Below are 12,771 nucleotides of genomic sequence, written 5' to 3'. Positions count from 1 at the left end.
AGAGAGGTTAGTCACTATTCCTAAATAGTTCCAACCCGTCCCTTAGCCTACATTACAACCCGAAATAGTCCTAATTGATCCTAAATTTTACATTCTGATATTAGTGGAGCATAACACTAAGGGAAAGCCTATGGTTCATTTTGTGTAACTTATGAATCCATTGTAAGAGTGAGTGTAATTTAATTCTTATACCTATCATGTTGTAAATTGCATTTATTTGAGTGATTATGGGTAACTCTCTTATTGTGAGGGGAACATATTTGTTGAATATGGGTGATTTGTATGATGTCCTTTATTGAGCGATAAGCATGAGTTTTCCAACTAGGTGAATCAATTCTTAAGGCTAGGATGTTTTGGAGTAGTGTTCATGAGCTTTTAATTATGTATATAACATTCTTAGTGTAGAAACTTCCATTCCATGTAGTCATTGTAGTACTAGCCTGAGTGTCTTCCATGTACTAGCAGGGTAGATTCTCCTTAATTTATGATTCTTGAAGTTAAGATTTGTTGAAGGACAAACAAGGTTTTAAGTGTGGGGTGGTGATGTTGGGTGCATTTATGCACTCTAGCGCATTATTCTAGATTCTTTAGCCTTGTTTTGAGAGTAATTCGTGTACTTAACGTGTTAATATGGATATAAATAAGCATTTGAGTGTCCAATTATGTGATTACAATGTTCCAAGTGTTTTCCAAACAAGTTTGTATTTAATTGAGTCATTTAGAGTTCAATAGAGAAAACTAGTTTTACTAGCTTGAGCTAGTTGTGTGTCTAGTTGGTTTCTTTTGATTCTAATGTGTTTAATTTGTTCCAAATGGTTTTAATGTGTAATTATGAGTGTAATAACTTATTTGTAAGGTACAAGGTTTAATTTGAATAAGTCAAGAGTCAAAACATAAAGTTGAAGATCATTTTGAATTAGCTTGGTCTTAGCTTATGTTTTGATTTATCGTTGAGGATATTGTGTTGTTTTTATCTCTAATATGTGGTGTGTGATGATGTAGGAGTATTTGTGAGCATAATACAGTGATATATTGATGATATAAATTCTAAAAATTCATGAAAAAATACACCATGATAAAAGGGATGAAAGATGGGACGAAAGACTTAACAAAAATTTTGGACGTAATATCCAGTGTGTGTGCGTGATGAGCGTGTGTCGTATGAAATATTTTATTTCTCCCATGCCTTAAAAATTTGTAAAATACAAATTCCAGTGGTGTGTGACACACCCTCCATTTTGGGGCACTACTACGTACGTCGCATGCAGTATTTTACCGTTCCAATCTTTACCGATGCGGAGTCCTACATTGAATATAGTAAAATATATTTTCCTATTAGGGAATATGGTGGTAATCTCTGAAAATCCGTGCAACTTCTTAAATCCAAATGGGTTTAGGACTATTAATATAATATATATACAACATAGGGGTTAATTCGGTAAACACCTGGACAAACTTGGACAATTCTTGGGATTATTATTGGACACCTGGAAACAGTTGTGGACGAATTTGGAGGATGCTCACTTTTAGGTTTTGTTATTATTATTTTTATTTAGATTTTAATTATGCATAACATGTATTCAATTCTTTCGATCGTGATTATGAATATTATCGGCTAAACACCCTATTTTTGGGGTTAAAGCAAAGAATATGAGTATATTGTTTTGGATTAAATTAGTTAAATTTTGCTTATCATATTTGGTTAATTATTTATTCTTGTTTAAATTATTTTATGGATTGATCACCCGTAATATATATATATATATATATGTTCAATCTTTTAATCTAGGAAGAGAGAATAGGGAGATAGAATATGGGAATAAACAAATAGGGTTTGTGATCTTTTATAAAGTAAGGAATTCAAATTAGTGTCTAGGACAGGGGTGTACTTAGATCCCTTACTTGATTCAAACGTAGGATGATAGCTTTAATCTATTTAATTGGATTATTACATCCCCGCTCAATGATCTAGTTGTAATTTCCTTATTAGGTAAAATATTAGAGGTTGGAAAACCATGATCATGCAATTAACTTTACTAATCAACAACCAAGATAAACTAATTAGCTGATGAAGTTCAATAACATAATATGGTTTTTAAAGTGCTTTAACCCTGGGTTTTCTTCTATTGATTGTCTCAAGTACTTTAATTTACACATTGATTTACTTTTCTTTAGTCTATAAATACGCAATCTTTTTTTTTGGTCAGTCTTTCATCAAGTAAATATATACTGTGAACTGAAAATAAATATTTGTTAAATCAAATCCCTGTGGGGTCGATAACTCAGCTTTCTTGAAGGCCACTTTACTACTTGATAAGACCACGTACACTTGTGTGTGCACTTAGGTGCTGTCAGCTATCTCATGTTATTTAGTCAGTTATTATTATCTCATGCATGTAAACTGTGCATTTTATACTAACCTCATCTTGCATACCAGTACATTCAATTTACTAATCGTGTACATTTTCTTTGCGCTATGATGTCTTATATCATAGATTTGGATGCTCAGTTCCCTAACCGTGCTTAGCCAGATCCGTCTATCAGTAGTCGTGGTGAGTCACCATATATCGAGGACCATTTATACTTATTTTAGTACATCAGTATTAAGATTTAGTTGTTATATGGAGTTATTTGGGGCCTGTCCCATCAACTCTTTGTTTTTCAGTCAGTCTTAGAGGCTTTCAAACATCTCAGATAGTCAGATAGATTATCAGTTTCCCAACAATTGTTTTCATACTTATGTTTCAAAAATGTTTCTTAGTATTTAAAACCTTATGGCATTTTTCAGTTAAATTTCTGCACATGTTCTTTTGTTATAAATTTCATTCAATGCTTACTACTGGTACCGGCTCATGGGTTAGCTTGGGGTCACTTGTGACCATAAGCACCGTATGGCATCAAAGATTTATTTTTGGCGCGTTAAAAACTTGGTATCAGATCTGAGGGTTTAAAGAGTCCGAGGGAGTTTGAAAAGCCACATTAAATAGAGTCTTGGGCATAGGTGTAAAGCTCACCACCCTTATGGGGAAAAGGCTACCAGACATTTTAAGAAAAGTTTCCCTTTTTTCTCTATTCATGTTGTACGAGTAAGAATAATCTCAATTTAATATCTCTTTCTAATCCATCCTTTATTTCGCTACAAAAAATGCCTCCTAGAAAGAATAACAGAAGAAGAAATGTGAATCAGCCCGTACCTCTAACTATTTAGGAAGATCCCCTGAACGAGCATATCTCTTATGCCGAGTTCAAAGCTACATTCACTACATTAGCTCACTTAATAGAAGATCAAAATAATTAGCAAGCTACTACCCTAGACAATCCAGTGGCTAATACTGCCACAAATAGGATTTGGGACTTCACCAAATGAACCTTTCTTTGTTTTGGGGATCCAACTCTGATGAGAGTCTACAGGATTTTTTTGACATGGTTCAGAAGGTGACTAACATTACGGGTGTCACATCTAGTGATAGTGCATATTTAGCTACTTACTGGTTATAGGATGTAGCTCACACCTGTATAAGCAGTGGAAGGCGGATAGAGGGGTAGATGTAAGGCCAGTAAAATGGGAGGAGTCTGCCATAGCCCTTTTAGATAGAATCTTTCCTTTAGATTTGAGGGAAGATAAGGTGTTGGAGTTTATTAATTTAAAGCAGGGCAATATGAGTATTAAAGAGTATTGACTTAAGTTTACTTAGTTGGTAAGGTATGCTCCTCGTATGGTGTCTGATAACCGATCTAGAATGAGTAAGTTCATGTCTGGCATATCTGATAGAATGTTCAAGGAGTGTAGGACTGCAATATTGATTAAGGATATGGACATATCTAGGCTTATATTCTATGCTCAATAGATCAAGGAGTAGAAGTTTAAGGAGAGGGAGGGATAATAAGAGAGCCAGAATAGGTAGCTTCACTTTTGCTCAGCCTAAGTTAGAGGGTGGTAACCTTTCACAGTTCTAACAGAAGTTTTCAGCCCCAGCTCTATCTTCAGCTAGTGCGCCAGTACCATAGTTTATAAATGAGTATTAGGATAGGGCACCAGGCTCTAAGCTCCAGGGTAGTGTGAACAGTGGTCACACTAATCCTCTTTGCCAGAAATATGGTAGGAATAATCAAGGTTTGTGTAGACCTGTTTGTGATGTATGATTTAGATATGGCAAGCCAGGTCATAGGTTTAAGGAATGTCAATTAGTTGCTCAGAGGGAAAGTGATTCACGCTAATAGGATCTGTCCAACAAGTCACCATCTTTGATAGGTCACCTGACTCAGTAGGGAGCTACTTCTAATGCCACCAGTCGATAACATCAGAATAGGTTGTATGCACTTCAGCCCTAATAGGATCAAAAAAGTTTTTCTGATATGGTTACTGGTATGTTACAGGTCTTTCACCTCCATGTTTATGCTTTGTTAAACCCCGGAGCTTTGCTTTCTTTTTAACCCCTTATATAGAAGTTAATTTTTGTGTTAGACCTAAATCTTTAGCTGAACCATTCTCAGTGTCTACACTAATAGGTGTCTCAATTATAGCCATGTAGTCATACAGGAACTGTCCGATCACAATATTCTAAAAAGTTGATGACTAATTTTTATTTCATTCTCGACATGGATTGGCTCCACTCATGCTATGCTTCAGTTGACTGTTGAAATAAAGTCATTTAGTATTAGTTTCCCAATGAACTAGTTATTGAATGGAAGGGTAGTACCTCAGTCCTTAGGGGTCAAATTATTTCATACCTAAAGGCAAGAAAAATAATTTCTAAGGGGTGTATTTACCACCTTATTTGAGTCAAGGACTTTGATTCACCGGCTACCAGTCTCGAGTCAGTTTCAGTTGTGAGGGAGTTTCCAGATATATTCCCTAAAATATTCTCAGAGTTTCTCTCAAAAGGAAAATTGACTTTGAAATAGACCTTCTTTAATATACCTATCCTATCTCTATTCTTCCCTACAGAATAGCTCCAACTGAGCTTAGAGATTTAAATGAACAATTAAAAGATCTCTCAGATAAGGGACTTATCAGATGCGGTGTTTCTCTATCAGGTGCTCCTCTTTTTTTCGTGCAAAAGAAAGATGGTTCTCTTAGAATGTGTATCAATTACAGTAAGTTAAACAAAGTCACCATCATGAATAAGTATTAGTTTCCTAGAATTGATCACTTATTCACCCAACTTCAGGGTGCCAATTAATTCTCTAAGATAGATCTCAGATCTGGCTATCATCAGCTCAGAGTCAAAATATGATATTTTAAAATAGCTTTTAGGACCCGGTATGGTCACTTAGAATTTCTAGTTATATCTTTTGGTCTAATGAATGTCGCAGCTTCTTTCATGGACTTGATGAACAGAGTATTCAGGCAGTACTTGGACATGTTTGTCATAGTCTTCATTAATGATATTCTTGTATACTCCCATAGTGAAAATGATCATGTAGACCATCTTAGAATTGTATTGCATACTCTTAGATCCCATTAGTTATTTGTCAAATTTAGTATGTGCATGTTTTGGCTAAGATCAATATCTTTCCTTGGCCATATTATTTCCAGCGATGGCATTAGAGTTGATCCTCAAAAGATCGAAGCAGTAAGAAACTGGCCCAGACCCATTTCATCATTAGATATTAGGAGTTTCTTAGGTTTGGCTTTCTATTACCGATGGTTTGATGAAGATTTATCATCTATTGCTTCGTCCATGTCCAAATTGAATCATAAGAAAGTCAAGTTTTAGTGGTCATATTCTTATGAGAAGAGTTTTCAGTAGTTAAAAACTCGACTCACCTTAGCCTTGGTTTTGACCTTTCAAAATAGTTTAGAGGGGTTTGTTTTTTACTGTGATTCTTCAAAAGTTGGTTTGAGTTATGTGTTAATATAAAGATGTAAGTTCATGGCCTACGCCTCTCGACAGCTAAAACCCTATGCAAAGAATTACCCTACCCATGATCTTGAGTTGGCAGTTGTTGTTTATGCCTTAAAATTTTTGAGGCATTATTTGTATAGGGTTCATGTTGATTCGTTCATGGATCAAAAAAGTTTTTAGTATTTATTGTCATAGAAATATTTAAATATTCATCAGAGAAAGTGGTTAGAGTTATTGAAAGATTATGATATAAGTGTGTTGTATCATCCGGGCAAAGACAATATAGTGGTGATGCCCTTAGTAGATTTCCTATGCGTAAAGTTGCCTATGTTGAGGATGATAATAAAAGGTTAGTCAGGGAGGTTTACCAACTTGCTAAATTAGGTGTGCGGTTGGTTAATTCAGCTGAGGGTAGTATATGGGTTCAAAATAGTTCGAAATCTTCTTTGGCTACCAAAGTGAAAAAAAGGCAAGATAAGGATTATAGTTTGGATACGTTAAAGGAGTCAGTCAGAGATCAAAAAGTAGAGGTTTTCTCCAAAGGGGGAGATAGTGTGTTGCGATTTCAGGGTAGGCTACGTGTGCCATGTGTCGATGGGTTGAGATAGAGAATCCTTACAAAAGCGCATGGTGTGCGTTATTCTATTCATCCAAGAGCCACAGAGATGTACCATAATTTGCAAGAGATCTATTGGTGGAGTGGTATGTAGAGAGATATTGTAGATTTTCTTGCCAAATTATCTAATTTTCAGTAGTTTAAGGTTGAGCACGAAGAGCCTAGTGGCACTATGCACGAGTTTAGCATCCCCACTTGGAAGTGGAATGAGGTGAACATGGATTTTTTAATAGGATTTCCCTGTTCGCATCGTCAACATAACATGATTTGCATTATTGTACACAGAATGACAAAATCAGCTCATTTCTTGCCAGTCCATACTTCTCATTCAATCGAGCACTATGCCAAGCTTTATCTTAGAGAGTTGGTTAGGTTGCACAGAGTCCCAATGTCTATCATCTCAAATAGAGGTACCCAGTTTACCTCTCACTTTTGGAGAGCTTTCCAGAAGGGTCTTGGTACTCAAGTTCATCTTAGTTTAGCCTTTCATCCTCGGACAGATGGCCTAGAAGAGAGGACCATTCAGACCTTAGAGGGCATGTTGAGAGCGTGTATTATCTACTTTAAGGGTAGTTAAGATGATCACTTGCCTTTGACCGAGTTTGCCTATAATAATAGTTATTATTCAAATGTTTAGATGGCTCTATTTGAGGCTCTCAATTAGAGGATATGTAGATATCTCATTGGTTGGTTCAAAGTAGGTAAAACTACATTGATAGGGAATAATTTAGTGTTTGATACATTAGAGAAAATTTAGTCGATTATGGAGAGGCTTAAAAGAGCTCAAAACGATTAGAAATCCTATACAGATGTGAGGAGAAGAGATTTTGAGTTTGAGGTTGGCGACTTAGTCTGCTTTATAATCTCTCCCATGAAGGGAGTGAAGAGGTTTGGAAAGAAGGGGAAGCTGAGTCCCTAATATGTTGGTCCTTACCGGATCTTGAGTCGTTATGAGAATATAGCATATGAGCTTGAGTTAACCGCAGATTTGAAAATCATTCACCCAGTATTCCATGCTTCTTTATTAAAGAAGTATATTGGTGATCCAGCTATAGTTTTTCTTTTAGAAAGTACAGATTTGTAGGATAGCCTTTCTTACGAAGAAATCCAAGTCGAGATCCTAGATCATCAGGTTTGTAGACTAAGGAACAAAGAAGTTCCCTTGGTCAAAGTTCTTTAGTGGAACCATTCTATTGAGGGAGCCACTTGCGAATCAAGAGTAGACATACAAACCAAGTACCCTCATCCCATCTCTGCAAAATTAGACTTGGCTTAAAGTAATAGTTCTCCTTAGATCTTTCTTTTCAATTCTCAGTTCCAGCTATGTAATCATCTTCATGTCATTACATACATTCACAAAGTAGTTCAGTTAAATATATCATGTTTCAGACTCAGTTATGTAACTATGCTTTCAGTTATGCACATTCAGCATGTACTCTCAGTACCTCAATATTCTCAACTTAATCAGTCTCATTCGAGGACAAATGTTCCCAAGGGGGAGATATTATAATACCCCATAAGATCCTAGCTTATTTCACCTTACTATTGTATATTAAAGGGGTCCAAGACTTGGAGAATTTCACAAAGTGTTAAGGCTTAGTCATTTCCAAAGACCCTTACACTTTGATGATTTTATTTTTTACCTTCCCAACCCTGGGACGTTAATTTCTAAGTTTTTTCATATTCAAGGTTATGAATAGTTCATATCAAGTGAATTTTGGATTTTTTGGATAATATTTGAAACCTGCTTGGATGACCATAATAGGGAGGCTCTGCGATATGGCCGCGGCATATCAGATATCACATTGATGGGGAGAAATGTGGCATGTCACTTATCATATTGATTGAGCAATCAATGTGCCATATTTTCCGTTGGTCAGTCCGATTTAGTTTAATGAGTTAGATTCCACTAGGGTTAATTGATTCATTTCTCTCACCATATCCCAGCCATAACATGGGATTTAGGGTCCCAAAAGGGAAGATTGATCATTTTTTCACAAAATTCTCTAAAAAGAAAACAATTCTCTCTCAATAACAAACCTTAGCCTCTTCAAAAATTCAATCTCAAACTTTAAGAAATCGCCAAGAATCTTCACGAATTCTTCAATAAAGGTATGTGTGATTTTCATCTATGGGCCTTTTTCACCCATGGAGTCCAAGAATCTATTTTCAAGTTTAAAGTTATTATTTTTACATGTTGCTATGAATTATCTACATGAAGCTATTATGAAATTTGATTTCAAATCATGTTTACCATATGTTTTCATTGAAATTTGTCTGTGACATGTTTGAATGGTGATTTTCACATGTTGTATCCTTAAATCATGATTTTAGTATTGCAATTATGTTAGTAGCACATGTTTTAACTTTCCCCATGCTCAAGTCAATGAATTCCAAGTGTCTGATGAAATGCCAAAGAGAATGATTTTGTAGAATGATTTCCCCATTGTGGTTTTGAAGCTTTTACATGCCTTTATTATTATTTTCATTTTGTACTGTAGGTTATGGATACCCAAAACTTAGTTTTTTACTTAGTTTTTTAGAATCTTTATGATGGTTTTAGATAAACCATAAGTCTTGTCATTTAGTTAGTTTTATTGCTCAGCTGTTGGCTCAGATAAGCTCATTTAGTTCAGAAATCAGTGTCTTTCAGTTGGGAGTAGAATTTAGCACTTGCAAATGCAGGACGGCGATTTCCCTATTAGTTAGGCAAAGTCATTACTTATAGTCCATTTACTCCAGAACCACATAGCCAATGTGGGTTATGAGAATTCACCCATTAGTTTAGGCTTAACTCTGTCCAGGTATCACCCATTAGTTTTGCTTGATACCCTAGTTCTTCAGTAGCTTAGTAGATCTATACAAACATTACTAATACCTGCGGCACGGTACTGACACCCTTCTAACTAGGGTCACAAGTTGGACCCCAATCATCTTAGAATGGGGCATATCAGTTAGATGATACCTCCTATAGTCTGAGTTAAGTAATTACTACAATGTTTAGTTTCAGGTTACTTGACCATACCATACGGTTATAAGTTTCTCAGTTAATACTGTTTTCAGTATGTTAGTTTATAGACCATATCAGAACATGTTTTATGCTTGGTCTTGCATTCTCAAATTTTACAATTTTCATGCATTATATTCAGCTATCTTATGCTATTTAGTTAGTTATTATTACCTCATGCATATAACCCGTGCATTTTATCCTAACCTCATCTTGCTTACCAGTATATTTAAAGTACTTATCGCATACATTTTCTTTGTGCTATAATGTCTTATATCATAGGTTCGAATGCTCAGTTCCCTAACCGTGCTTAGCCAGATCCGCCTATCAGCACCCATGGTGACTCCTCAAATATCGAGGGTTGTTTATACTTATTTTAGTACATCAGTATTTAGTTTTAGTAGTTATTTGGAGTTAGTTAGGGCCTGTCCCATCAACTCTTTATTTTTTTGTCAGTCTTAGAGGCTTTTAGATAGTCAGTTAGATTATAAGTTTTTATTAGTTTCTACACAGTTGTTTTCAGACTTATGACTCAACTGGTTCTCTGTATTTAAAACCTTATGGAATTTTTCAATTAATTTTTTGCACATGCTCTTTTTTATTGCTTTTATTCAGTGCTCACAGTAAGTACCAACTCATGGGTTAGCTTGGGGTCACTTGTTACCATAAGCACCATGTGGTGTCTAAGGTGTATTTTTGTGGAATTATAATGTCTCGTACAACTTAGACTTACCAATAAATTTGGCATCCATTCATCCTGTTTTCCATGTGTCAGTGCTAAAAGAGTATGTGGGTGACCCTTCTTTGATAGTAATAGTTGAGTTTGATAGTAATAGTTGAGGATGTTGGTGTTACAAATTCATTATCTTATGAGAAGGTCCTGTGGAGATATTGGATGGACAAGTTCATTATTGAGGAAAATGGTCATAGCTTTAGTGAAGGTTTTTTAGAGAAATCAAGAGGTGGAAGAAGCTACATAAAAAACTGAAGAAGATATGAGAGCCAAATACCAGTTCTTGTTCCTAGCGTTGGATGAAAATGCTTAAGGTATGATTTTTCACTTTTCCTCTTATGGAATTTTGAATTTGTCATTTTATTCTAACGCTATTATCATACTAAAAATATCCTAACATCTCATTCAGAGATAAATGATCCTAAGGGGGGAAGGGGTAATGTGAGAACCCATGAAAAATTTTGACTTGTTTATTTTTGAACCTCTCGCATGGATAATGTTGATTTTTAACTTGAATCAGGATTAGGGATGTTAAAATGGTGTTTTAGGAATGTTTTGAATTTTGAAAAAGGGCTTAAAGTTATTTTGGGACCTTGAGGTAGTAAGCCAATATGATAATAGCGTACCACAAAGGTTAACCTCCGCGATAAAGGTGTGGCATAGAGGCTAACCTCTATAATAAGGACATGCCAGCTCCTATGCTAATTTCGTCTAGTTTGTGTTTTTTTCCACTTGGGGTGACAGGTTTTTGGTCTTTCTATCCTTTGCACAACTTTTAATCATAAAATAATCCCTTCCCTATTAGTTTTAAAAGATCAAAACCATTTTTCCTTTTTAACTCAAAATCCAAGAAAGCTCAAGGGTTTTACAGAGAATTCAACATTCAAGATCCAAACTTTGAATCCTTTTTAAATTCTTTGGTATTTTAGGCATGTTTCTCACTCCTCACTTGTAATTTTGAGTTATGTCATTAAATTATTGAATATTCATGTGAATTGAATTAATGGTTTGAAATTGGTTAAGGGTTTTTGGTTATTTTCCACTTGAATAACTTGTCCCATATTTTAAATGGATTATTCATGATTTAATTTATGGTTTTAGGACTAAATTGGTTCATTGATTCAATGGTTGGAATGGGGGACGTGGGTTCCCCCAAATTAATTGAAATTTTGACTTGAAAATGGCATTAATGTCAAGCCACTTTGCAAACTTGATTTTGAATAAGGATAATTACATAGATTAACTTGTATTTTGAACCCATTGCATTGCATTAAAAGATAAATGAATGAATATAGTTTTTGATGGCCTTGGTTTTTGATATAAATGGAACTTGGGTCAGTTTGGGTATATGGACTAGTTTGGCATAGTTGAATTTGTTTGCAAGAATATAGGTATGAGGATACCATATTGGTAAATGCCTTAGTAAATGACACCTGCATTAATGGTTTGTTTGTGTGCAACTATTTTTATTTAGTTTTAAAGCGAATTGTGTAGCTCACCATAAAGGTGTAGATCCCAGGGCGATCAACATTGGAAATCATGTTTCTTGGCATTCGGAGTCTATGTGACCATGTGTTTGGTGCATATATTATATGTAAATATAAATTATAAGGACTATAGACTAGGTTTCTTTAGCCTTTCCATGGTTTGCAGCTAAAACGCACTACGGCCCTTCCCGCAGGGGGAGCTGGACCCATATAGCCTATGGGTTCATTTAGGATAGACGGGGCTACATAGTTTAGTTTAATACTTTAAAATCTCATGTTCCTGACCCTTGTCACTATCCCTACATCCTATATATATGTGTATGAATGAGGTTCATATGGTTTATGATTAGATTTTCATAATTACATCATTTATCCCTATCCGCTAGTTACATGCTAGTGTTTTCCCTACTGACCATCCCTTGACGCTTTATTATTTCAATATTGAAGGTTGGAGGGCCTTTCTATTACTCCTATGCAGTGTTATGTGGTTTGGTACATCTATTGGTTTGTTGTCAAGTGGTGAGCCTCCATCCTTCGAAGACCCAGTTATTTCACTTGTTTCTTTATTATCTTGGAACTTTGGATTCTTTTTTTGTTATAGTAGGGGCCATATCCTGACTTAGTTGATATTCTTTGTGTAGAGGCTTTTGTGGACAAGTGTGGGTTGTTTGTTTGGATTCTTAAATAAGTCATTTGACTTATCTATTCTTATTACTATTTTTGTTGACTTCTGCTATTTACATTTATGTGATCTAAATATAAGGCTAAGGGGCTGGTCTCCAGCCCTTGGTGGGCTTGAGATACCTTGCACGGCTAGGCCTGAGTTTGGGTCATAACAAGGCTTGTATCAAAGAACAATTTAGGTTCATTAGTTGTCCATAAAGTCATATCGAGTAGAGTCCCTTTATGGCTTTGTAGTGTGCCACACTTATAAAGGGGAGGCTACAAGATATTTTGGAATGTTACCATTTTTTGTATTTAATTTTGGGATATAGAGTCCAGTGTTGTGAAACACCTCTAACTCCTGGCTTGCTCGCATTTTAGATCATGCGTCCCCAAAGATCTGATGGTCATAGAAA

The sequence above is a fragment of the Capsicum annuum genome, chromosome 8 (genome assembly GCF_002878395.1).
Source record: "Capsicum annuum cultivar UCD-10X-F1 chromosome 8, UCD10Xv1.1, whole genome shotgun sequence".
Classification (NCBI taxonomy): domain Eukaryota; kingdom Viridiplantae; phylum Streptophyta; class Magnoliopsida; order Solanales; family Solanaceae; genus Capsicum; species Capsicum annuum.
Note: the sequence above shows the minus strand (reverse complement) of the source record.